This window comes from Bos mutus, chromosome 13 (genome assembly GCF_027580195.1).
Source record: "Bos mutus isolate GX-2022 chromosome 13, NWIPB_WYAK_1.1, whole genome shotgun sequence".
Taxonomy (NCBI): domain Eukaryota; kingdom Metazoa; phylum Chordata; class Mammalia; order Artiodactyla; family Bovidae; genus Bos; species Bos mutus.
Genome location: NC_091629.1, coordinates 9,896,846 through 9,922,125, shown reverse-complemented (window position 1 = coordinate 9,922,125; position 25,280 = coordinate 9,896,846). Strand labels below are relative to the sequence as shown.

Sequence of the window (25,280 nt, the reverse complement as noted above, 5' to 3'; positions counted from 1 at the left end):
GGAGAATTCATGTCCAAAAGTTAAAGGAGAGTCAGAGAATTTGATGAGTATGAAGCATGATTTAAGTTTCTGTAGTAGTTTTGAAGATCGGCTTTGGGGTGAATTGAAGGTATCATGGAAGGACACTGTAGTTTATAAGAAGGGCTGGCACAGTTTAAATCACAGCCCACCAAGGACATAAAAGATCCTTCATTTGGTTACAGAAGTACGTGAAGCCCAGGTCCACGCTGCTTCTGTGGCCACATTCAGAGCAATGCTCAGGTTCTGTGAGAGTGCTCCTTGCTCAAATGGCATGGCTGGAACCAAAGCTCTGTGCTACTCTGAGTAACACAAAGCAGGGGTCAGAATTGAGTCAAGCCCTGACTAAACAAACTCCACAATTTTCTAAGAAGAGTTGAGACCTTTTAATACCAGCCTTCTAACTTAAATGATGAAAATCAGTTGATTTCTGCAAGTGAGACTTCTATAAAGAAGAAAGGTCTTCAGACTCTTTTGGCAATGCATTTATCATGGCTAAATATTGCCTGTTTTCAACAGCTTTATTTAGCTAGAAAATTTTCCTATGTTCTGCTCTTGAACTTTACTGCTGGAGAACCAGGAACACAGTCAGATCAAATGAACCTTTAAACTACAAAAAAATCATAATTATTCTATATCTTCTATTTTGGAACATCAAGTGTATGTCAGGTACTTCATGTGTTTATTTCTGCTGCTGCTAAGTCCCTTCAGTCGTGTCTGACTCTGTGCGACCCAATGGACGGCAGCCCACCAGGCTCCCCCGTCCCTGGGATTCCCCAGGCAAGAACACTGGAGTGGGTTGCCATTTCCTTCTCCAATGCGTGAAAGTGAAAAGTGAAAGTGAAATCGCTCAGTCGTGTCCGACTCTTCTCAACCCCAGGGACTGCAGCCCACCAAGCTCCTCTGTCCATGGGATTTTCCAGGCAAGAGTACTGGAGTGGGGTGTTTATTTCTGGTGTTTATTTCTAACACAGTGATATTTGAGGGGAAATTTGAGTTCCCGGAAGCACCACTACTGTAGAGCTCTGTGAGACTTGTCTCTGAGCTTCAATTTTCAAGTCTGTTAAATAGAAATAAGAATAATGGTCACTTCATAGAGCACTATGCAGATTAAAATAGTAAAAAGATTAGCAGAGGGCCTGTAAATAACTGTTAGCAGTTACTGCTTTAAGATTTACCTGAGTGTTTTCCCAACTTCAGTTCCTCATCCATCTATAAGTATTTTGAGAAGAAAGCAAAGGAAAAATTTCTTCCACATAATTTCCTCATTGGCATTTTATCTACTTTGCTGCAGCTAACTATATTCTTCCCCACAACGTTTACAAGTCAGATGCACTCTGGACTAATGAGGTGAATACTTAGAGCTGGCTGTTAGACTCTAGGCTCTGAGACAGAGAAAAGGTGAAAGTGAGCTCTCTGTTCCTATGCATGTTTCTGATGTTAGCTAACTGTACTTAAATGAGTAGGGGTGGTGGGGACTTCAGTTCTGGAAGTATGGAGCAAGCACATCTCCCCCTTATCACACCTAAAACCCTGGTTAAAATGAATAAAACCACCAGCAGAAAACTCTAAAAGGTAGAGACAGAAAGGCAGACTTTCTAGGGAACCTTGCTATGCAAAGAATGTCTAATTGACTTGTGTTAAAAGAACTGATGAAAATAGAGAGGGAATGACAACAGAAAAAAACTTGGAACATCAGAGCAATCAACAGAACAGGTAAGAGTACCGGTAAATAAAATATACTACTTATTCTTTATCCAGTTTTTAAAATTCTTTTATAGATATTTGAAAGCAAAACCATAATAGTTTCCAATATGTTTCTCAATATACAGAAAGAAGTTAAACACTTAACACACTGTCAATTACTTCATTTAGTATGAGTGTTCTAAATAGGCCAATTGAAGGAGAGATTGGCAGAGTGGATTTTTTAAAAATGCTCCAACTATGTGATGTCTATAAGGAGCTCATTTCTAATATAATGATATAGGTAGGATGAAAGTAAAGACATACTATGAAAATACTAATCAAGGGCTTCCCTGGTGGCTAAGTGGTAAAGAATCTTCCTGCCAATCCACGAGACATGGGTTTGACCAGTGATCCAGGAAGATCCCACCTGCCCCAGAGCAAATAAGTCCATGCACCACAGCTACTGAGCCTGTGCTCTAGAACCCGGGAGCCATCGCAACTACTGAGACAAGTGCTGGCAGCTACTGAAGCCCGTGTGCCCTAGAGCCCATACTCTGCAGCAAGAGAAGTCGACGCAACGAGAAGCCCGTGCACTGCAACCAGAGAGTAGCCCCTGCTCGCTGCAATGAGAGCAAAGCCCACGCAGCCAGGAAGATCCAGCACAGCGAAAATAAATACATAAACAAAATTATATTAAAAAATACCAATCAAAAGAAAGGTGTAATATCACATAAAGCAGACTTCAAACCAAAGAAAGTTACTGGACACGGAAAGGAACATTATATACTGATAGACGTGTCAATGCACTAAAATGAAGAGTTAACGTTATGGTTTCAAGTATAAGGATATGAGGATAGACCTTGATTATAATACTGGTAACCTTGGACTTCAGTTTTCTGTACATTTCTCTAAGATTCAGTATTCCCATCTCAAAAAATATAGGAATAATAATGGCCATGCCTTGGGTTGTTCAAATGTATAAATGAGGTCAATACATAAAAGTAGCATGTTTTTGTTTGTATCTCCACTACCATATAAATGCTTTGGTCTGAAAATGGACACAAGAAATCCTCAAAGTAACCTTGACTTTCCAATTTCTGACATATCGCTTCTCATGAATAATAAGCTTTATTCGCAGAGCACAGTGTTTTGCTGTAAAACATAAGAGGAAAAATGTGCTGGTAAATTAATAACAGTCTCGGAAATATAGAATTCCAATTAATTTCAGAAATTACTATGTAATTATGGATAAATCAATGAAAATTCTGTTGACATAGAATATAGTAATTACATATGCCAATAAAGTGGAATCCATAGTGGAATCCATGTGGATCCTTACATATTTTCACCTGCCTCTTCTTTTCAGATTTAAAATAGGAAAGAAAGCTAAGGAATAAGAGAAATAAACTAGACCATGTAATGATTTAGTGGCTCAGCTGGTAAAGAATCCACCTGCAATGTGGAAGACCTGGGTTCAATCCCTGGGCTGGGAAGATCCCCTGAAGAAGGGAAAAGCTACCCACTCCAGTATTCTGGCCTGGAGAATTTCACGGACTGTATAGTCCATGGGGTCACAAAGAGTTGGACATGGCTGAGCGACTCTCACTTCACGTGCAATTATTTAGTATTCCGCAAAAAAGAACAAAAAATTATTACTCAAGTAAACACATTTAATATTTCCTTCCTTCCGTCCTTTCTTCCTTCTTTATTTCTATTTTTCTTTTAATTTTCTGTGTGTACTTCTCATCTTTCTATTTGCTGGGAATGGAGACATTTTTCCTTTTAACCATCATCCTTATCAATGTGTGTGTGAGTAAATGTACATGTTTTAACTACTGTAACTCAAGTGATTCAGGTAGAATTAAAGTAACAAGCTTCAGTAGAAATTAACTTTTCTTATAGATCTAGGCCAAAATTTACCATTCCAAAAGACACTGCTGCAGCTGCTGCTGCTGCTAAGTCGCTTCAGTCGTGTCTGACTCTGTGTGACCCCATAGACGGCAGCCCACTAGGCTCTTCTGTCCCTGGGATTCTCCAGGCAAGAACACTGGAGTGGGTTGCCATTTTCTTCTCCAATGCATGAAAGTGAAAAGTGAAAGTGAAGTCGCTCAGTAGTGCCCGACTCTTAGCGACCTCATGAACCGCAGCCTACCAGGCTCCTCCGTCCATGCGATTTTCCAGGCAAGAGTACTGGAGTGGGGTGCGATTGCCTTAAAAGATTAAAAAGAAAATGAAAAAGAAAAAAAAATGTTCCTCTCCAAAAGGTATACTACTGTTTGAGCATCCCAAATAGTAGGTATCATTATTTTCATCCATCATAACTGACTAAAAGAATAGAGTAAAGCACAGGGATTTACTAATTTATACTATCTAAATTTTAATTTTCAGAAATGACTTAGCTACCAAACGAGTTGCTAAATGAATAATTGAAAATAAATGAACTGAAACATAAAATTTCAAATAACCTAATATTAAGTTTGAAGTTATAATTTATTAATAGAAAAAACTGATGCTCACAGGTTTTTATGGGAATTCAATTCATCGCATGTTGTTGCCTTCAGAAACATTCAGATACTCTAAAAACTTGGGAGATCTCAAACATGAGAGCTTATTAAAAGTCAAGCTGTCCCAGGTCAAAGCTGAAGAAACCAGTCTTTAAAGCTTCATTTTAGATAATTAAACTGCCTTAGGAAACAGTTCCAGATTAAAATAGCTCCAGTTTCTGGTTTTCTCAACTATATACAGTTAGAAGAACTAGTTATTTGAAAATACAATTCGAGCTTTGGGTGCTTATCCAAAGAAAAATTTTACTGTCCAGCTAGATATAGAGCTAACTAGCATATACATTTCTCATATTTAAATGCTGTCATGTCTCTATTTTCATGTTCTTAGATTTTATATACCACCAACTTCTGAAAGAATTTGTGACAGCTTAAAAATTGTGTTAAATGTTACCTGTGTGTGCGTGTACATGTACTCAGATGTCCGACTCCTTGAGACCACATGGACTGCAGCCCGCCAGGCTCCTCTGTCCATGGGATAGCCCAGGCAAGAATACTGGAGTGGGTTGCCTTTTCCTTCTCCAGGGGATCTTCCTGACCCAAGGTTCGAGCCCACATCTTCTGCATTGCAGGCAGATTCTTTACCACTTGAGCCACCAGGGAAATATGAATGTTACCTATGTTTCTTTAAAACAAATACAATATACACCTTTAGAGGAGAAAGGAAAATAGCTGTTACCAGTATCTATTTTATGAAGATATTACTAATATCATTTTTCCTACTGGCCATGGCCACTGAATTTGACTCTGAAAAAAAGTGTTATGATATTAAAGTCAACCGTAAAAGTAGTCATGTATGGATGTGAGAGTTGGACCATAAAGAAAGCTGAGCATCAAAGAATTGATGCTTTTGAACTGTTTTGTTGGAGAAGACTCTTGAGAATCCCTTGGACTGCAAGAAGATCAGACCAGTCAATCCTAAAGGAATCAGTCCTGAATATCCATTGGAAGGACTGATGCTGAGGCTGAAGTTCCAATACTGTTCCCACCTGATGAGAAGAACTGACTCATTGGAAAAGACCCTGATGCTGGGAAAGATTGAAGACAGGAGAAGAAGGGGACAACAGAGGATGAGATGGTTGGATGGCATCACCAACTCGATGAACATGAGTTTGAGCAAGCTCTGGGAGTTGGCAATGGACAGGGAAGCCTGGTGTGCTGCAGTCCATGGGGTCGCAGAGTCGGACACAACTGAGAGACTGAACTGAACTGTACCATAAAGAAATTAAAGCAGTAATTAGCACTTTACTTACATACATCAGAGATGTTTGATAAACAGTTTTTCTATTCACCTCCCAAGGTTTCCTCCTCTTCATGGTATGGCAAAATTCCAGCTATTATAAGGTTAGACAACTTACTAGAATGTTCAAAAGAAAAAAATTCAGATTGATTTCTGTTCATTTGGTTAACCTGACTTTAAAAGGAGTTTGTAAAAATCTAAATTTATAGACAAAGAATAAAGTAAGTTTTTGTTTGCTTTTAAATCTCAACTGGTTTATGGAAGGACAGGCAATACGAAGACAAAGTATTTCACATCTCAGCTCTAGTGCCTCTGTATACTCAGACTGAAATCCTTGCAGAATGCCAAGCCAGGGAAATGCTTCAGGGCCATTCATCCAAAGTCTTGAGATGCTGTGATTGAAAGTAGCATGTGGAATCAGTTTGAGAAAAATAAACCAAGTTGGAGGAAAATGACATGCGTAATAAACTAAGATAGAGTGGAGACTATTAAAAAATGGAAATTGCTTCAGGGAAATATTTTGAGATGCAGCAGACAGAAATTTCAAAGCTGGAGAAACAGAATTTGCTTACACAGAACATACACTCTGAAATATTATGTGTCTATTCACTATCTGTATTTGCAGGAAATTGCTTTAAATACTCATCTGTAACCCAAAATATATTGTAATAAATCCCACTGATAAAATACTTTTGTTCTTTAATGAACTGAAAATAGAAAAAGGTGTTTCTTGGCATGGTTGGAAAAGCTGTAAAGTACAGGCAAGAGAACAGGATTCCACCTGGCTTAACCACACATATTGTACTGGGTTCAATGTGGATGTCATTTGGCTTCTCTTCTAAGTATAAGGTGAAATGAGGTGACTTCAATGATCCCCCTTCCTCTGCCTGTGAATCCATAAGTCTAACACTTCCCAATGCTTTTGGTATTTAACAAAGGTTTGCTTGGCTAACATTACAGTTTTTACTATCACAAGGATATTGACTCAAATATAGGGTAAAATATTCAGGAAGTTTTGTAGGGCAAAACAATAACCTTAGGAAATTTGAATGAGACAGGTACAAAGGTCTTTTTAAAAATGATCCCAGAGCAAATTTTAAAGAAATATTTAGAGTTAAAGAGAGGCATCGGGTATTTGAAGTTAAATAAGAATGGTGTTCAGAATATATATCTTAAAATGCATAGACATGAAACAGATGCAGAAAGATAACCTTTAAATCTTTATTCCATTCAGCAGAACAATTTCAATTTTCCCTACTATTCAGAATGATCAAAAAGCTCACTGGTTACAGAAGTCCTATTTGGAAATGTCCTCTGCTTGGTGCTTACGAAGTTTTAACACTCCGAAGAAATGCATCATAGTACGATTCTGATGAATAAAATAGATTGGTTATAAGGAATAGTAAGTACTGAAGTTTATGATCAAGATGGTAAGCATTTGTGTTCCATCATGGGTACACAATAACCCAATGTGAAGAATACTGGTACAAAATAACTACTAATTACCTGGTGATATATCTTACATATATTTTCTCATTTACTCCTCACCAAAGCCTTTAAGACTGCTTTGGAATACTGACCATAGTTTTCCCCACATTTTCAGGGAAGGAGGTATTCAAGACAGAGGTCACTGAAAGCTCTGTTCTTACAGTGGGGAAGATAGTCTTCTTTGTTGAGCATTGTTACTGTTAGGATCAGCTAATTTGTCTTAGTTTTGATCATTAAACAAGTTTTGATTATAATTTCACCACCATATAAAGTTCCTTTCAAAGAAAGAATGCACTGACAAAGCCATCTTCACAACTGTTTGCTGTGGTATGTGTAATGTAACTGTCGGTGCTCTATTTTGTATGTCAGCCTCTCAGGAATTTGCATGGTGTGTGTTATTGTGTGATAACCCAGATTCTATGGGCAAGAACTGAAGCTCTGAAAGGACCTATGAATAAGGCAGTAGCCTCAGCAAGGCTGACAATTCCTGAATCAAAATCTCAGAAATCTTGGTAACTGTTGTGTGGCAGAATTTTATACACACACACACACACTTGAGAACATGAGGCAATCACATTTCTTCGTTTAGATTCCTTTTTATCTTGCCCAGACTAGTTTTTACTTCTGGTTCATAGGAAAAATAGAGTACACCCCAGAGTCTTACCACCTCAGCATTCTAGAATCCAAACTCAACTTAGCAAGAAGAAAGAGATTAATAAAGCTTGTAGAAGCCAGCATATATTCTACCAAAGTCACAAATCAAAGTTGACAGCAGCTTGGCAAGAGACTAGAGGAATGATCGGATGGCCGGGGCAGAATAGAATATGACCAGCAAATTTATTTGCTCTCATTTACTTGCTCTCAATTATTTGATTATTCATTCATTCTTTCATTCATTTATGTATTGAATTACTCACTTATTAATAAACACTTATGGGGTCGAGCAGTGTTCAGTGTACTAGAGGAATCGAGAAGACTAAATCACGATCCCTGCTTTGGGAAGCTTGCGCTCTGATGGCGAGAGGGAATAGACAGGTATAAGTCATCACAAAGATGAAGACGATGATGAAAGCTCCTTCCATCAGCCTGACTAGAAGCCAGGTGCTGTTCTGAGTTCTAAAACTCAGATGCTCTAAGTGCTATAAGATGTGGTTAAGGGACTTCTCTGGAGGTGCAGTGGTTAAGACTCCATGCTTCCAATGCAAGAGGAACAGGTTTGATCCCTGATTGGGGAACTCAGATCCTGAGTGCTGCACTCGATGAGGCCAAAAAATAAAAAAAAAAAAAAAAAGACTTGGCAATTCCCTGGTGCTTTAGAACTCTGAGCTTTCACTGCCATGGGCCTGGGTCAAAAAAATGAATATAAAATAGAATCTGAGAATAAAACAAACCAAATCTATTTTAAAATGTAGTTAAAATGTACAGCTCTATTGAACCTGCAGGCAAATAGAGTACAGTTTACTAATTCTTTCATGCTGTTGTCCCTGGAGTTCTGTGCTAAAATGTTACCATTCCACAATGATGACCACAGAGATGGCAACATCACCCTGTACCACTCAGGCCCTTTGAGTGTGTGTGGCTGATTTACACAGACACAAGTACTTTGTTCTCCACAAAATATTTTCTTTAAAGATGGGATTACAGGGTCGCTGGGGGCTGAGGCAGATAATTTAGTAGGAGTATGGCATTAATAGATACACACTACTAAGCAACAAAGATTTACAGTATAGCACAGGGAATTATTTCAATATCTTGTAATAACACATAATGGAACAAGAATCAAATAATAATAATATATATACATATGTATATGTATATATATTACTCAGTCATTTTGCTGCTGTATGCCTGAAACTAACACACTGTAAATCAACTATACTTCAGTTTAAAGAAAAAGAGAGAATTCCAGGGCCCCAACTACAAATGCACCATAATATGTCATCCTAATGAGTGTGTCTGTGTTAATCAGCCACGCACACTCAAAGGGCCTGAGTGGTACAGGGTGATGTTGCTATCTCTGTGGTCATCATTGTGGAATGGTAATATCTAGACAGCAGAGAACTGCAAGGACAAAGGCATGGAAGAGTTAGTAAACTATACTCTATTTGCCTGCAGGTTCAATAGAGCTGTACTAGTAAACTTCTTTCAGATTACAAGTACACCACCCACCAACACTCACCAACATTCACCCCTGCCATCTCTTTTAGAGGTATATTTCCAATATTTTTGCTTTGTATGTTTAAGAACTATCCGTCATAATATATAGTATACTTGGGCTTCCCAGGTGGCTTAGTGGTAAAAAATCTACCTGCCAATGCAGGAGCATGGGCTCGAACCCTGGGTCAGGAAAACCCCTTGGAGAAGAGCCTAGCAACCCAGTCCAGTTTTCTTGCCTGGGAAATTCCATGGACAGAGGAGCCTGGCAGACTATAGTCCATGGGTTCGCAAAGAGTCGGACATGACTCAATGACTAAGCAACAACAACTCAGCGGAACTAGAAACATCTAGATCCTTACAAGAAATGATAATGTGGAGTTATCACCATCATCTAGCCTCAGAACTTCAGGCTCCCAGCTCCCACGAAAATAAAATTCTAGTATCTAAAAATCAAAGGAAAATTTAATAAACACATTTCCATGAGAAAAAAAGGTTCATATGCTACAGTAAACTTTTTATAGTAGTTATGTTGCCATCTCTTTGAAGTTGACCAACTTTGATTAAGTATGAGTTGAATGCATGCTCCCTTAATGCGGGTGGGGAGCAGGGAAAGCAGAGAAAATATATGAATCCTCTAACCAGTGACAAATAGACTTGGGTAAGCGGCTCAAGTGAGGGACTGAAATCCAACTCATGCACTTGCCATCAAACTACAATCTCCAGAGCTATAAGGTCCAAGAGGGAGCATCTTTTCCTTGTTCATACAAAGGTACAAATAAAGCTAATGGTGGCCTGCTTTTTATCTGACTCGGACTTCTCACTTTCCTCTAATCTTCAGAAAATCATATTGGCTCTACCTTCAGAACAGACCCAGGATCTGATCAATTTTCACAAACTTCAATGCTACTAGCTGGGCCCAAGCCCAGCTTGCCTGGATTGTTGCAATAGCCTCTTAACTCAGGCCTCCTGCTACCACCTTATTCCTCCTGTAGTTTATTCTCAGCATAGCAACCAGAATAATCATACTAAAGCATAAGCTGGGTTGTGTGGCTCCTCTGCTTAAAACACTCCAGTGTCCCATTCCAGTCAGAGCAAATGCCAAGTTTGACAGTCCCCACCAGGCCTCTGTGATTTCCCCTTTTGCCCTAGATCTCTGAACTCACCTCTCACTTTTCTATTCACTGATTCTGTTGCGACACACAGGTCTCTGGATCATTCCCTTAAACACCATGCATGCCCTTGCCTGAAGACATTTGCACACACTGTTCTGTTTGCCCAGAGTCCAGACATCCGCTTACACTGAAACACTCTAACACAGGAAGCCCCGAGGTACTTGTTATTTCCAAAACTATAGGGACTTTGTAGAGGATTTTACCTGAATACATGGCATACAACTCTTTTTTTCTGTATTGAAGAAAAGTTTTTGCTTCTTTTAAAGAAATGGCATGCATTTTTCCTAGGGGACAATTGTGAATAATGTAACTGCTTCTTTCCCTTTTGGCTTTAGTCATCAGGAAGGTCACAACCAAAATTTCAACTAAGTGATTGCTGAGAGACATGTAGCTTAAAAATTATCGTTACAAAGTACCACTTCCCACCATATACCTCTTAGTCCTAATTTGACCTTTTGATCCCTGTATTCTTTCTATTTCTCATTTGCATCTATTTGTATTTTAACCTCATTGCTTTTCAAGCCCTTCATTAAATGATATTTTCAAATTAAGTAGGGAAATGAAATCACATTTGTTATGTGGCTTTGCAGACAATCAGTAGGACAGGGAAAAACAATTTTATTGGGGCCAAATTGAAATCCCCAGGAAGTGTGATGGATTTCCTAGCTTCATGTCTGTAGCTTTTTTCCCATCATGATGTATCTAGAAGATTATGAATAAAGTCATGCTCTAACCATGTAAGAAAATATGACAAAAAACTGAATAATCAGAAGATTTTTTTAAAATTTTTATTTATTTGGCTGCACCAAGTCTTAGTTGTGGCGTGCAACTTTTTTTTTTTGCCACATTATTTATTTTTTAATTGAAGGATAATTGCTTTACAGAATTTTGTGGTTTTCTGTCATAAATTGATTCAAGAGATATAAGGATTTCAAATTAAAATAAAATCAGAACAGGTGAGCCAGAAATTTTCATTAAAATACTGTAGTTTTATTATGCTATTTTTGGGGAAGATCCCCTAGAGGAGGAAATAGCAACCCACTCCAGTTGCCTGAAAAATCCCATGGACAGAGGAGCCTGGTGAGCTACAGTTCAAAGGGCCAGAAAGAGTCAGACACAACTGAAGTGACTTAGCATATCATAAGGGCAAGTTTTAAAGAAATATAAAATAACACACACTGTGCTCTTATACAATGAACTCAGGATCCTATCATCTTCTCACCTTTGGCAAAAGTGAAAGTGAAGTCACTCAGTCGTGTCTGACTCTTTGCGACCCGTGGACTGTAGCCCACAAAGCTCCTTCGTCCGTGAGATTCTCCAGGCAAGAATACCGGAGTGGGTTGCCATTTCCTTCTCCAGAGGATCTTCCCGACCCAGGGATCGAACCCAGGTCTCCCACATTGCAGGCAGACACTTTAACCTCTGCGCCACCAGGGAAGCCCTTGGCAACTATGTGATATTTAATTTGGAAAGATTTTTAAAAATTTGACTTCTTTCCCCAATAATAAGAGTTTAGTGATACTTTCAGATCAAATACATCCATCTGAGGTACCCCTACTAGCAAAGTACTGCTCCTTTCTGTACTTTGATTGTAGTGATTTGGCCTTACAAGATTCTTTTTGAAGCTACTTGATATGGTTCGTGAGTATTTATTCTCATATTAATAGGTGCAATCAATAATCCTGCAATAATTTTGCAGAAATGATGTTTTAATTAGGCAGCAGTTGGCACCTTAAAGGCCAGAATGTTTAACCACCAGAATATCATCAGCTCAAGCAGCAGATGGAGGGCAAGAAGGTTGATCTATATAAATGATCTAGTTGGGAAGGAAATTGGCCATCATGCTTACTATTATTATCCCTTAAGTAGTTAATGTATCAGTGAAGTGTGCAAATCTCCCACAAGCATAATGCAAAAAATATGAGAGACAACTTTAAGAACAAACTGGAGAGAAACAGCTGGTAGAGAGGTCCCAGAGGAGACTGGGGATGATGTTCTGTGATGACAGGAAAAGCAGATGTGAGAGGTAGGACATCTAGGAGGAGACAGCAGAAGTTCAAGTTGGCTTCCTCTTCGCAGAGTCGAAGTGAACTCTGCATGTGATTAACAGGTTATCTTTTGAGTTTTCTGTTTCAGTTTTGTAGCACCAGACAAGATGCTAAGGAAAAGAGGGTTGAACTCCTGAGGGCAAGAACTGCGTATATGGAACCTAGACTAGTGGCAATACTACAGGTGCTAAGTATATACTGATTTATCTCAATCATTCATTCTTTAACATATGGGATGAATACCTGCTGTGTGCAAGGAACTGTTCCAGGTCGAATGTTCAAAACCACAGAACAAATACTTGTGGTTTGACAATTGCGGTCATCTGACTGTGGAACAGTCCTCAGCCTAGACTGATAAGGAAACTTTCTCATCCCCTCTTGTTCCAGGAAAGAGGTAGGACCTCAGAGGCAAAGAAAAGAAGGGATATAGGTTTGCAATCTATGTGTCCTAATCCTCAAATTAAAGTCACCTTCTCTTGTTGCTGTTAAAGTTAACTTTTGTTGTTGCTGTTAATTTTCTATTGCTTGTGCATGACTGACTAATCTAAAATCAGTTTTGGAGGTTGTTGTTAATTAAAGCTAATTTTTGTGGTTGCTATTAATTTTCTACCGGTTGTGCTTGCAAGATTGTAAATTAAGATTAAGACCTGTTTCAATAGTTCCAGATATGATGGAGTGGTAAAATTCTTAAGTGAGTAAGAGAAGTGGTTACATATGCATAACCAGAACAAAAGGTGATAATTTTATTATATCTAAACTCTTTGATGTCAAGTTGGAACTGTCTTCCCTATTCTTAGTATTTATTGAGTGAATGATTCAAGGCTAAGATTTTAGTCATCTGAAATATGAAAATAATGCTACTTATTTTTATATCTAAAAAAAATGAATCCTAAATGGAACTTCCAGAGTATGGTAGCCAAGATAAAATCTATTTTTTTATGAGTTGATGTTATAGGTAGAGGGTGTTCTTCAGTTTTGATGACTGAAAATGCTTGGTAGCTGATAGCATAATTTCTGATGTTGCAAAAGCAAAGTTCTTAGCCAGTCCTGCTACTTGAAAATCACATTATTACATTATTATTTATTAATGAACTACCTATTGCAAGTGTATTATTATATACAAAGATTTATCACATACAATCACATACACTCCAGTTAGGGAAATCTAATATCAATTCCTAGCTCTGCTACTAACTAGCTGTATGATTTTGACCAAGCATTTAATTTCTTAGGCTTTGGTACTTTCAACTGAAAAACTGACAATAGGCTGGATAGCCACACACACACACACACACAAAATATCCCACTATGCATAGTCGAAAAAATAAACATGTTAAAAATTTTAAATACAATAAAAAGCATGAAGTATATTCTCTATTTTCTGTTTCTGAAAATACTTTCCACATTTTTTTGATAACACTAAAGAAGAGAGTCATGAAAGAGATGTAGCAAAAAGAAAAGTATTCTAATATATTTCTGGAATATGGAAGATTCCTAAACAAGACAAGTCTTGAATTCATCCACAGAAGGAGATCTATCATTGCCCCCCTACAGAAGACCATGATTCCAGGCTCAAGAATTTTTTTTTGTTATTAAGAAAAGTAATCCAGTTAAGAGGATCTACAAGGAGATATGGGCTTCCCCAGATGGCTCAGTGATAAAGAATCGCAGGAGCCTCAGGAGATGCAGCTTTAATCCCTGGGTTGGGAAGATCCCTGGAGGAGGGCACAGCAACCCATTCCAGTATTGCCTGGAGAATCCCATGGATAGAGGAGCCTGGCAGGCTACAGTCCATGGGGACGCAAAGAGTGGGACATGACTGAAGCGACTTAGCATGTATGCACAAGGAGATGTGTGAACCAATGAATATCCCCCCTCACCTCACTTTGACCTCTAAGGAACATATGAAAGGCAGAAACTGGAAAGTGGTTAATGCAAACACATCACTGATTCATGGGACTATGACACATAGGGGAACTATGCTATGGAAAACTTAGGGGAACAAATTAACTTCTTAGACTGTGATTGAAAGTGGAAAGTACCAAAAAATAAAAAAAAAAAAAAAGAAAGTGGAAAGTACCAATCCTTTGGTTTTCCAGGGATTCCTGTGATTTTAAACTCCAAGGACACCTTGGAAATTCCTTTTTTCATTAACATCTACCTTTATATTCCTCCAGAAGATTTCTCACAGCCCTGGCTCCTGCTGTACCTCCAGCCTGGGGAGGAGTGCCCAGGCTAGTTTTTCCTTCTAAAAATTGGGCTTTGACTTCCTCTGCGATCTCAGGACCAGTGTGTTTCTTTGACTTTATACCGTTTCAGAAATGGAACTCCATCAGGTCCAACCCCTGGACACTGGAGTGGGTTCACTGTTAGCATGGTTGACTCCCACATTTAAGTCATTTATTAAATCCTATTCTTGAATATTCAGGTTTCCTCTTCAAAGTTCACTTATGCTGCTTCAAGAAAGGAATCATTTCTGAAAGGCTGTGTTACTAGTTGATCAGATCCCCAGCTGCCATGTGCTTTTGTGATGTGCTGATGGAATAGTGAAGAGATCCTGGAGAATTGTTTTATTAATCACAAAATTTCACTTCCTTGGGTCTTGTCTCTAAGATTATTTTCAACTGTTTATTATATACACTCTTTTTTTTTCACTATTTCAGGAAAATGTTATTGTAAGAGCAAGGTAAGCCATTAATAATTTTTAAGAATAAAATATCATAGTTCCATTTTCAGAAATACAGAATGCTTTAAGGCTGCAGAGAGGTGAAAGACTGAAAATACTGTTACAATATGTATTGATTACTTCATAATGTTTTAGGACAATCAGTATGATATTATATATGTACCAGTTAGTTTAGCATATGATTTTGTGTCTGGTATCCAACACAACATCGAGGGTGCACAGTCAAAGAGAGATTCAGTTCAGTTCAGTCGCTCAGTCATGTCCGACTCTTTGAAACCCCATGAATTGCAGCATTCCAGGCCTCCTTGTCCATCACCAACACCCAGAGTTTACCCAAACTCACATTCATCGAGTTGGTGATGCCATCCAACCATCTCATCCTCTGTTGTCCCCTTCTCCTCCTGCCCCCAATCCCTCCCAGCATCATACACTCTTAATGCACTGCCCTGATTTCAGAAGGATTGCTTCTTTGCAAAGGAAACATTATTATTATGTTGAACCCAGACATACCTTCTGTAAAAAAAGCCTTAGAATATTCAGATGGATTTGATGGCCATTCTTAAATAAAGGAATACTTCCCCCAATTATTTATGTTATGTGACTTTCTAAAGGAATTTAGGACTTTAAGGATGAGCATTATAAAAATGCATGTATAAACAGTCATTATGTAAAAATTACGTAGCCCAGAGAACACTTTATTATAAGCTCTCAACTATCTCAACTGATGAAGTATCAGAATATGGTACTTTTTATTCCGCCAAACGTTGTTTAATGCTTCCTGAAACAAACATGACAACTGTTATACACTTAAGATGTATATTCAGCCTTGGAAATATGCAGTAAGACTTAATATTCAGAATAACAATATTTTATATGGATACATTGGCAATTTTTTCATCATGAACACAGAAAACTCTGAGCAAAGCATGTTTTATCATAGCCACAACCATTGTAAGTCCTGCATCAAATCAATTCCCCACACCCAGGAGTCCCCTGATGGGCTGTATAAACTGATCAGTAAAATATGATTATGCATGTCAGCCCCACTGAAACAGGAGTATTACCCTTCATGGATGACAGTTGGAGCCAAGCCCTGAGGACAAAAGTTAGATCTCTAAACAGCTATCCAATTGACCTGCCTTACATGAAGCTACCCCTTGTGATAACAATGGTGAATCATTACCGTGGCAAAGGGCACTCACTGCTTCTAAGCCAACAGCCAGGAGGAAGGTTTCCTCCTGCTGTCTAACTTGGGCCTTAGTCTGTTCTGCACACCAAGGGTTTTATTTGGAGATAAACAAATCCATATTGAGACTTATTGCTGCTGTTGGCACACCAGAGAACATCAAAACCTACTGCTGTACAAAGTGACCATCAAAGGTGGAGGCAGTTTGGGGGAGGGAGTGGAAGGAATTTCAAAGTATAAGAAGCCAATGTTTATTTATAGAAAGTATTGTTTCCTTTAAGTAAAATTCTGACCAAAGGATTGAGTTTTAATGACCAAGGATGAAGTAACACGAATAGTCTGAATTAGGAAATCTTAGCAATCAATATTCCTGTATAGGATTATTGATTTTGTGTACATAACAGCCAGCAATTTGGATTGCAGTCACAGTTGTAAGTTTACATCTGAAATCTTCATGAGTAGAATTATTTCATCAGGTATCTTTGATATACAATGTCATGAACAAGCCTGGTCTTTATACAGGGGATGGCAGTATACACAGTGGGAGTAGGAGCAAGCCTCTGGAGCCAGGGTTTGAATTCCCTGCTTAGCTCCTTACTGGTTAAGAGACCTTGAACAAGTTTAAGTCATTTAACCTCAGTGTACCCTAGAGCTAAACCTGTAACTCAGGAACAAGAATACCACATACCTGTTTAAGTGGCTGTGAGGATTAACTAAGAATCCTTGCAGGGTGGCTGGCACATAAAAGAAATATTTCAGTACTAGCTGTTATCATTGCTCAATAAATATGGATCAAGTACCTACTAAGCACAAGGAGCATATGACTCTTCTATAGGAAATGTTAATGTGGCCTGAAATTTCTTTGCACTGGAAATATTAACATTCTATATTTCTAAAATTCCTTGTTTTCTTCTAAAATAGGGAAATGTCTCTTCACATGAGTTCTTTTTTTCGCCATAAACAAGAAAACTGGTCAAGAGAGAACAATCTAACATGAGAATGAAGCTATGCTACCTTTTGTTTCAGTAAGGATCTTTTATCCTATGAAAATAAAAAATCCAATTTTTATTTTTAAATCAAAGAAGCAATTTCCCATGTAATATCACTTGGCGTTTTCTCTGTTCAGACTTGGAAGGCAAAACCAATTCTTTGGGTCACTGGACTTGAGTTTTACTTCAAAAATAAGTTATAACGGGTAAATGGAATTAGTGTAGAAGTAAAAGAGAGATTTCCTTAATCATGCCTAGCTTTAAAATCACCCCAGAGGTGACCAACCTCCCAAAGGCAGTGGGTCTAAAATTAGGCCTAATTTCTGTGTAGGGAAGAGGCAAGGAGCTTTTAAGCAGGAGGCAGAGGTGGGGACCCCGTGGCTTTCATTTGACAAAGCCCACAGCAAGCCCTGGAGGAGAAGGGAGCAGAGCTCAGAAAATAGGATTTCCCACCTTAGAGTCTGTGGCTATGCCGGTCAAAAGCCTGTAAGGCAGTTTAACAGATGTGAAAGGTAATTACAGGAGACTGGGGAAGAGAAACGGGACGAGAGAGAAAGCGGGGGATGGGAGCGGGGAAGCGCAGGAAGAAGCGAGTAAAGAACCAGGTGCGAGTATTCTTTAAGTCAGAAACACTGAAAGCCGACAAACAACAAACTTTTATCCAGAGTAAGTGACACACAAAGCACCATAATGTTGTACTTTTGTATTACCACAAAGGGAAGAGAAATACTAACTACCCAATATTTTTAAGAAAAGAGAACAGGGCGTATTGGGTTATCTCCTCAGTGCTTTAGCTGTGTAATTCTATTTTCCGGTGGCTGGGAGACAAGAGAGGCATTTGAGAGAGAAATCAGGGAACTTGTGGAGGGAATAGCACAAGCAGGAGAAAGCACGGCAGAATAGTTAGAGAGGACCAAGGGCGATGGTTGAAGCCACAGCTGCTGCAGGACCAGTAGGAGAGTCGAAGATTCGGAAAGAAAGGAGTTAAGTCGGGGAGCCAGTGGTGGGGGGAAGGCTGGGGGTGGGTTGGGGGAATCCAAATCCAATGGCCCAGAGCAGAATATTTCCAGAGGTGACATGTTTTTTAGACTTCTACACACAGGGCATATATATGTTAGAGACGATCAGCATAAAAGGGGGATACACTCATATTAGCTACACATACGTGCATGTACATCCATGTGTCACAGCAGCAAGAACATTAAACTGTGTTAGGTAAAGGTATGCTATATGCTTATGCATAACCTGAATTTAAAGACTGGGACTCCGCAACCCTTGGTTTAAGAAAACCATTCTCCGTCATGACTATAAAGTTTAAAGGAATTGGATGAAGCTCAGAGCTACCCATCCTTCACTCTCAGTAAGCTGTCAAATATGTCACAGAGAGAGCATCAGTGATTGTAAGAGGAATGAATGAATGAGAGGCCACTGAACTGTGGAGACGGAAGGGCTACTGACTCGGCTAGGATTCCAACCCTACCATTTGCCTGGGACTACTCTAAGCTTCAGTTACTTCATCTGTGAAATCTAGGTGAATATAAAAACCTATAGCCCATAGTTTGGGAGAATTCAGTGAAAAAACTGAAATAGAGATTTAGTCCAGTGCCTATACGTAACACTTTCCATTATATGGGCTACCTGCTGGCACTGTAATGGAGCCCATCTCAGACTGCAAGGTGTAAGATCTGTCTTGGTCATTGATTTTCTGGTCTGTGGATGCCTAAATTTAAGGTTGAGGAATGTGTTAGATTTTGAAATTGCAAAACTACAAGCTTTTACGATATTAATATATATTTGCAGTTGATACCTCAGCAAGCTATTGGGAAGGCCACAGATAGACAAAAGATAAGAAAGGAACTCAGAAAAGTAACTCAGTTTACTTCCCAACTCTAGCATAATTGTGGTCACTTAACAAATTCCCTTTTCAAGAGTGACTGAGTCATTAAATGAGGATACATTTTGGGGGCACTGGGACACTATTTAATTGCAGGCTCCAGCAAGTTATTAAGAGAGGCCCTAGTGATTTGAAAACAATTAATGCATCATTTAATGAATCGAACACCTGTATATCGGGAGGAGCCCAAGTGGCTTGAATGAGTTAATGCATGACCCTAAATGCACAATTAATAACAGGAGTGTCATGGGCATTAGGAGAAATAAAAGTAACTGACAATGAAAAGAATCAACAGAGTTTGTCACCATATAATTTTAAAGAGTGTACCAAAAAAAAGAGGGAGTGTACCACTTCCAAAAGATTTCAAAGGGCTCTTAAGCATTTTATAAATAAATCCTAACATAAAAGAAAAATGAACACTAGCACTGAACCCTCTTCCAAAAACAACAAAAATTGGGCTCTATTGTATTCTCATAAAAATGTTTCCCAGAGGAAAATGGTATTTTTTTTTTCAACTAAATCCTGGAGAATGTAAAATCAAACCACGGGCTAAACTCAAAAAAGAAATTTTGTATCGAATTAGTCCAAACTATTAAATCAACACACATAGAGCTGAAATTCGTTTGGAGATGGCCTCCAAAGAATGCCTGTTGGCACCATCAAAACCGCCACTCTTGCTCTACATGCTCTGCTGATAGAGGATTGTGCCTGATTTGCAGCAGGTGTCTCTCTTTAATGGCACTTTTAATAACTGAGCTTTTTGTTGATTTTACTCCCCCTCCCCCTCCACCCTGGATCTTCCCTGTAGCTCAGGTAAAGAATCTGCCTGTAATGCAGGAGATCTGGGTTCAATCCCTGGGTCGGGAAGATCCTTTGGAGAAGGGAATGGCAATTCACTCCAGATTCTTGCCTGGAGCATCCCATGGACAGAGGAGCCTGGCGGGCCACAGTCCATGGGATCACAAAGAGTCGGACACGACTGAGAGACTAACACTGCTACTACCCCTCCATCCCAGGTATGGCCAGACCCATCCCAAACGCCTGCTGTCAGACCCGTTTCTCAGATGCCCGTTGCTTGGCCATCTCCCTCTGTGCAAGAATGGGCTGTGTCTCTGTTCCATCTGTCTGCTGTGACGTGTCATCTGTATCCATAGTGAACCTCCCTGATGGGGACCGTTTGCCTGTGGCCTGCGCCTTGCTCTGGTTATAATATTGTCACCCGGCCTGCTCCTCTTCTAGTCTCCTCAGGCTACTTCCCTGTCTTTTAGAAACCAATCTAATAATATGTCTAATTCACCCCAATCCATTGCACCCTGCTGTAGGGAATCCACTCCTGAGCATTTTTTTTTAAATCATAATTTTGAAGGCTGTTCAACAGCCTGCTGGAGATCAATAACCAAAATAATTTTTTTAAAAAAGGACTTGTCTAAAAATAAATATGTCATTTATACCCAATCCTATACACACGTGAATGATTTCCCAGTAATTTTAATACTCCCAAAATTCTCAGGGAGCAAAATTCGTATCACCTTCAGTCAGATAAATCTTTATTAAATGATACTTGCTTATCATTCTCCTGGCAAAGCTGACAACTCAGTTGCTAGTTTATGTTTGAAATCTCAAATAAAATGAAAATATGAAAGGAAAGCTCTTCCAATAGTGAATGCTTTAATTATGGTAAATCCATTAATATTTCCCCACAGATGGACACCAAAGCATATTGCACTGGTAGAAGCAGAATGATGTGTATTCTTCTCCCCAGGACTGCATCTCAAAGCAAAATTAAACAGTTATAGATGACAGAATGTGGGCTGTGTAGATAACTCAAAATCTTGTTTCCTTCCCTATTTTAGCTGGCTCAGGGCTAATGTCATCTTTAAATGACTTACATCCTGCTGATGTTGTCTATGTAATTGTAAAAAACTGTCCATCCTATTTCAAGCAAAAAAAAAAAAATCTATTTTATTTTTACTTTTGTGTCAAATAACCTGAATAAGTCTTAACACCTTTACGTTCAAGACAGGGGCAAATACCGTCTTTGATACCATGGCTATTTTTTTGAGTGACCCGTATTACTTCATTCTCTACTGATCAACAAGGAATACATTCATGTTTAAAATGTAAAGTATGTACCTGTAAGCACGCTTATGCCCACACATACACTTTTTATATTTAGCCTCTTCACTCTTGAGCCAAACTCTTGCTTAGATAAAGCCCCAGTTTTAATCACTAGTTTCTCTGATGAGAAGAGTATCACTGAATGCCAATGATCCAGAGTACAATGAACACATTATCTGTCACCACCAGAGAGACATAATTAGAAGATTAAAAAGTAAACAGACTATCCAGTTCTCTTCAAAGTAGTGTGTTCTGGGGACCCATAGGTGTTCCTGAGACCTTTTCAAGGGGCCAGAGGTCAAAACTATTTTCATAATATCACTGAGACATTTCAGTTGATACTTGAACAATACGAAGCTTAGGGGCACTGACACCCACTCAGCTGAAAATTCTCACATGACTCTTGAATCTTCAAAAATTTAACTAGGAACAGCCTACTGTTGACTGGAAGCCTTACCAAAAACATAATTGATTAACACATATTTTGTATCGTATATGTATGACATACCTTTTTCTTAATGTTTTTCAACATTTCCAGGCTGCATGGTTAAGATGTCAGTTTTTTCAAATTGCCAAAAATCTCCAATATATTTTTTTTAAATCCACACATAAGTGGACTGTGCTCTTCAAATTTGTGTTGTGCAAGGGTCAAATGTATTTGTCCATTTCACTCTCATTCTATCACGAGTCTGTGGTGGAACTTTCTAGGGGTTGTGTGCATGCTCGGTTGCATCCAACTCTTTGCAACCCCATGGACTGTACTCCGCCAGGCTACTCTGTCCATGGGATTTTCCAAACAAGAATACTAGAGTAGGCTGTCATTTCCTCCAGGGATCTTCCTGACCCAGGAATTGAACCCACATCTCCTGCATCTCCAGCAGGGGCAGGCAGATTCTTAGCCACTGTTCCACCTGGAGTGATGTGTAACGCAACATAAGAGACTGGATGCTGAAGCATAAGGATGAATATAGCCATCTTCCATTAAGCTGAATTGGAGAAATGTACAAACATGCAAAATATATTGCCACTCTTCTTACTGTTTTGTCTTCAGGAATATATTATTTTTTTTCATAAAATGGCATTTATCTAAACCTAAAATGGGTTTGCTATTTTTTTGGGGGGGTTTGCTATTTTTAAATGAACTATTAGGTAAATATTTTAATTCACTTTTCATTTCTAGTATAGTAAATACAGAGATATAACTCACAATAGACAAGTTACTGGAAATTTTTAAAGTGTCAAGGGATCCTGAGATAAAATCAAACATTTGAGCATCACTGATCTAAATAAAGATGAGCTTCTGCGACACTGACATGTTTGAAGAGGGAGAAGCTGGATGATGGAAATGTATATAGAATCTGAGGCCAGAGAATTGAACTGAGTTTTGATTTTCACTATCTTCTCTTGATTCCTATGATTGTTTTCAAGTCTAGGAAAAAAAATTTTTTAGAAGAAAAAAATCATAGGAAAAGAGAGATCAAAATATTGATCTTAGGGAGCACTATTGCAATATTCCAGAGTGGAATAAAAAGTGACAAAAGTAAATTTTCAGCATTCGTTTCTTCCTCCTCATAGTAAAAGACCAGCCTTTTGAGATAAACCATTATACACTCATGTAGGACATACAGTGACTTACAGAGAAGTAACAACAGGTAGAACATGATACTTTTGAGTTTCGAGTTTCATGCTGTAGACTTTAAATCTTAACAAAATACATCAATATTATTGAAAAGAAGAAGGTCAAATTTTGAGGACATCTATCATGACCAACTAGGCTTTCTAACAGTGACTAAACAAACACCTTCCATGTTTTTTAATCATTCCTTATAAGCCAAGCATTTTTAACTTCTACTGCTTTTATTTTCTAAATAAATTTTAGTTAACTTGAAGTGTAAGATGAACAAAGAAACCATGACTCAAGTCCAAGCAAACAATATAAAATAGGACTCTCATCTTATTTGTTCTTAATTTTGTGCTTCTTTTAACACTCGTCAAGGGGTCTTGGCTGGCTTTGTCAGAGTGTTGACTAATATTGAATTTACATTAAGCAAATGCTTTTGACATATGTTACTATTTATCCACAACTCATCTATTTGATCACAGTAGTTTCTTTGAATCCAGTGCAGAATTTTATATTTGGTTTTATAAGCCTTTCACACTCTTATGTCCAGTTCATTGACTTACCTCTACCACACAGCTTCATGACATCGTTTATGGAAGCAGGACAACAGCTGCCTGTTGTTCTGCTGCCTGACTTTGGAGTTAGATGGAACTGGGTTTTAGTCTTGGATCTGCTGGCTGACTATCTGATTTTTCCAAAGCCTGACTAAGCTCTTCCTCCATCCTTCCATTATTAGCCTAAACAAAAGGTCTAGATATTGACCTTCTGGACTTCTTATTCTCTTTGATTAAATGATATAAATTCTCTGATCCCTTAGTCCTTATTGCTATATTCAGGTGAACATTCCTACTGCAGAATAATGAATTGATGTCTAATATGTAAAGTTGTAGCAAAAATAAAATGAAATTTTTAAGATCTTGTGATGAAAAGCAAGCAAATCTGAATTTGTGTTACCCTGAATTTTATTATAAACATTCAAATTGCTTCAGTAGTAGCCAGAGTTCCATAATGAGGAATACATTAAAAGTCCACTGATCACTTAACTATTCACTTAGAAATTATTCAAGAGCAACTTTAATTGAAACATGTTGAATTTTATACATGAACTTGAGCTGGAATCAGCAGTCAAAAGCTTACCAAAATATTTGTCTACCATGGGGTTGCAAAGAGTCAGACATGACTGAGCGACTTCACTTTCACTTTTCACTTTCATGCATTGGGAAAGGAAATGGCAACCCACTCCAGTGTTCTTGCCTGGAGAATCCCAGGGACGGAGAGCCTGGTGGGCTGCCGTCTATGGGGTCACACAGAGTCGGACATGATTGAAGTGACTTAGCAGCACCAGCAGCAGCACAAGATAATTGTATGAAGAAATAATTGGAACATTAAGTTAAGCTAAGCTAGGTATTCTTTCAGTCCCATCAGAAAGACAACACTGATAATTTGTAGAGGGTAAATATTTAAATATGGGCTCTGTATAATAATAAGATATATCAAATTTAAAACTACTAACTACAATGCCCTCCACAACATAACAATAGTGGTTATCTACATTTAATCGCAGTTTTAATAATTGAGAAATTTATCATTTCATTTAGCCCTTTCATTGAGCACTAAAGTTCTTTAACCTTTTTCCACTTATCAATAATATGATAGATCTTTAAGTTTTTGCTGTCACATCTGCCTTTTCAAGCAACTGAGAGCAGCTTTGAAAACTTTGTATATGGAATGTTAAAACAAGTTGTGGAAAAGTAGAAAACCTCTGTTAGAAACTCTGCCACCATATAGTTGATGTCAATCAACAAATATAATAGCTATTTCACAAAATTACAGTTACTTCACAGTTACTACTTCAGTCAAACTAGTTTTGTAATTAGCCTCAGCTGTAGGGGTTAAAAAGTCTCACAATGTAAAGAGCACATTGGGGGAAAAAATCAAAAGACTCCATTCTTGAAGGAAATGTACATCTTATACACGAAGTTCAGAGGCAAGAGAAGTGGGAGGTATCTAAGACACCAGTTGCGGGGTGGAGGGGTTGGGGAAACAACTCTTTATAAGACTTAAGAAGCTTCAAAGCTCATTTGAGCACAACTTCACTTTAAATTATTCTTCTGTAAACATAATATTCAAAATCTTATAAGATTATTATAAAAATAAAAGTCTAAAAAATTTTAATTATAAAAATTAAATTTTTGAGATAATAATAGGAAAATGTTTTGAAAACTCCTAAGAACTATAAATACATGAGGGTATTTTAAAAATTATCTAGCTATTGTATTTTAACGATCCTAAAAGAAACAGAAATTGAGATGACAAAGAACATTCCAGGGGTAACAACAGTTTGAAATAAGGGAGAAGCATTAAAGTACAAATATAATGTAAGTTGACTGGGGCATAAGGTCTAGACAGAGAATGA

The 25,280-nt window shown here is 38.3% G+C and overlaps 1 protein-coding gene across 2 annotated transcripts in view; it reads right to left on the bottom strand.

Annotated features, from left to right (window-relative positions):
• The window catches only part of PLXDC2 (plexin domain containing 2), a 425,012-nt gene that overhangs the window by 337,763 nt on the left and 61,969 nt on the right, over positions 1 to 25,280 (bottom strand). The gene's annotated exons all lie outside the window — the stretch shown is intronic.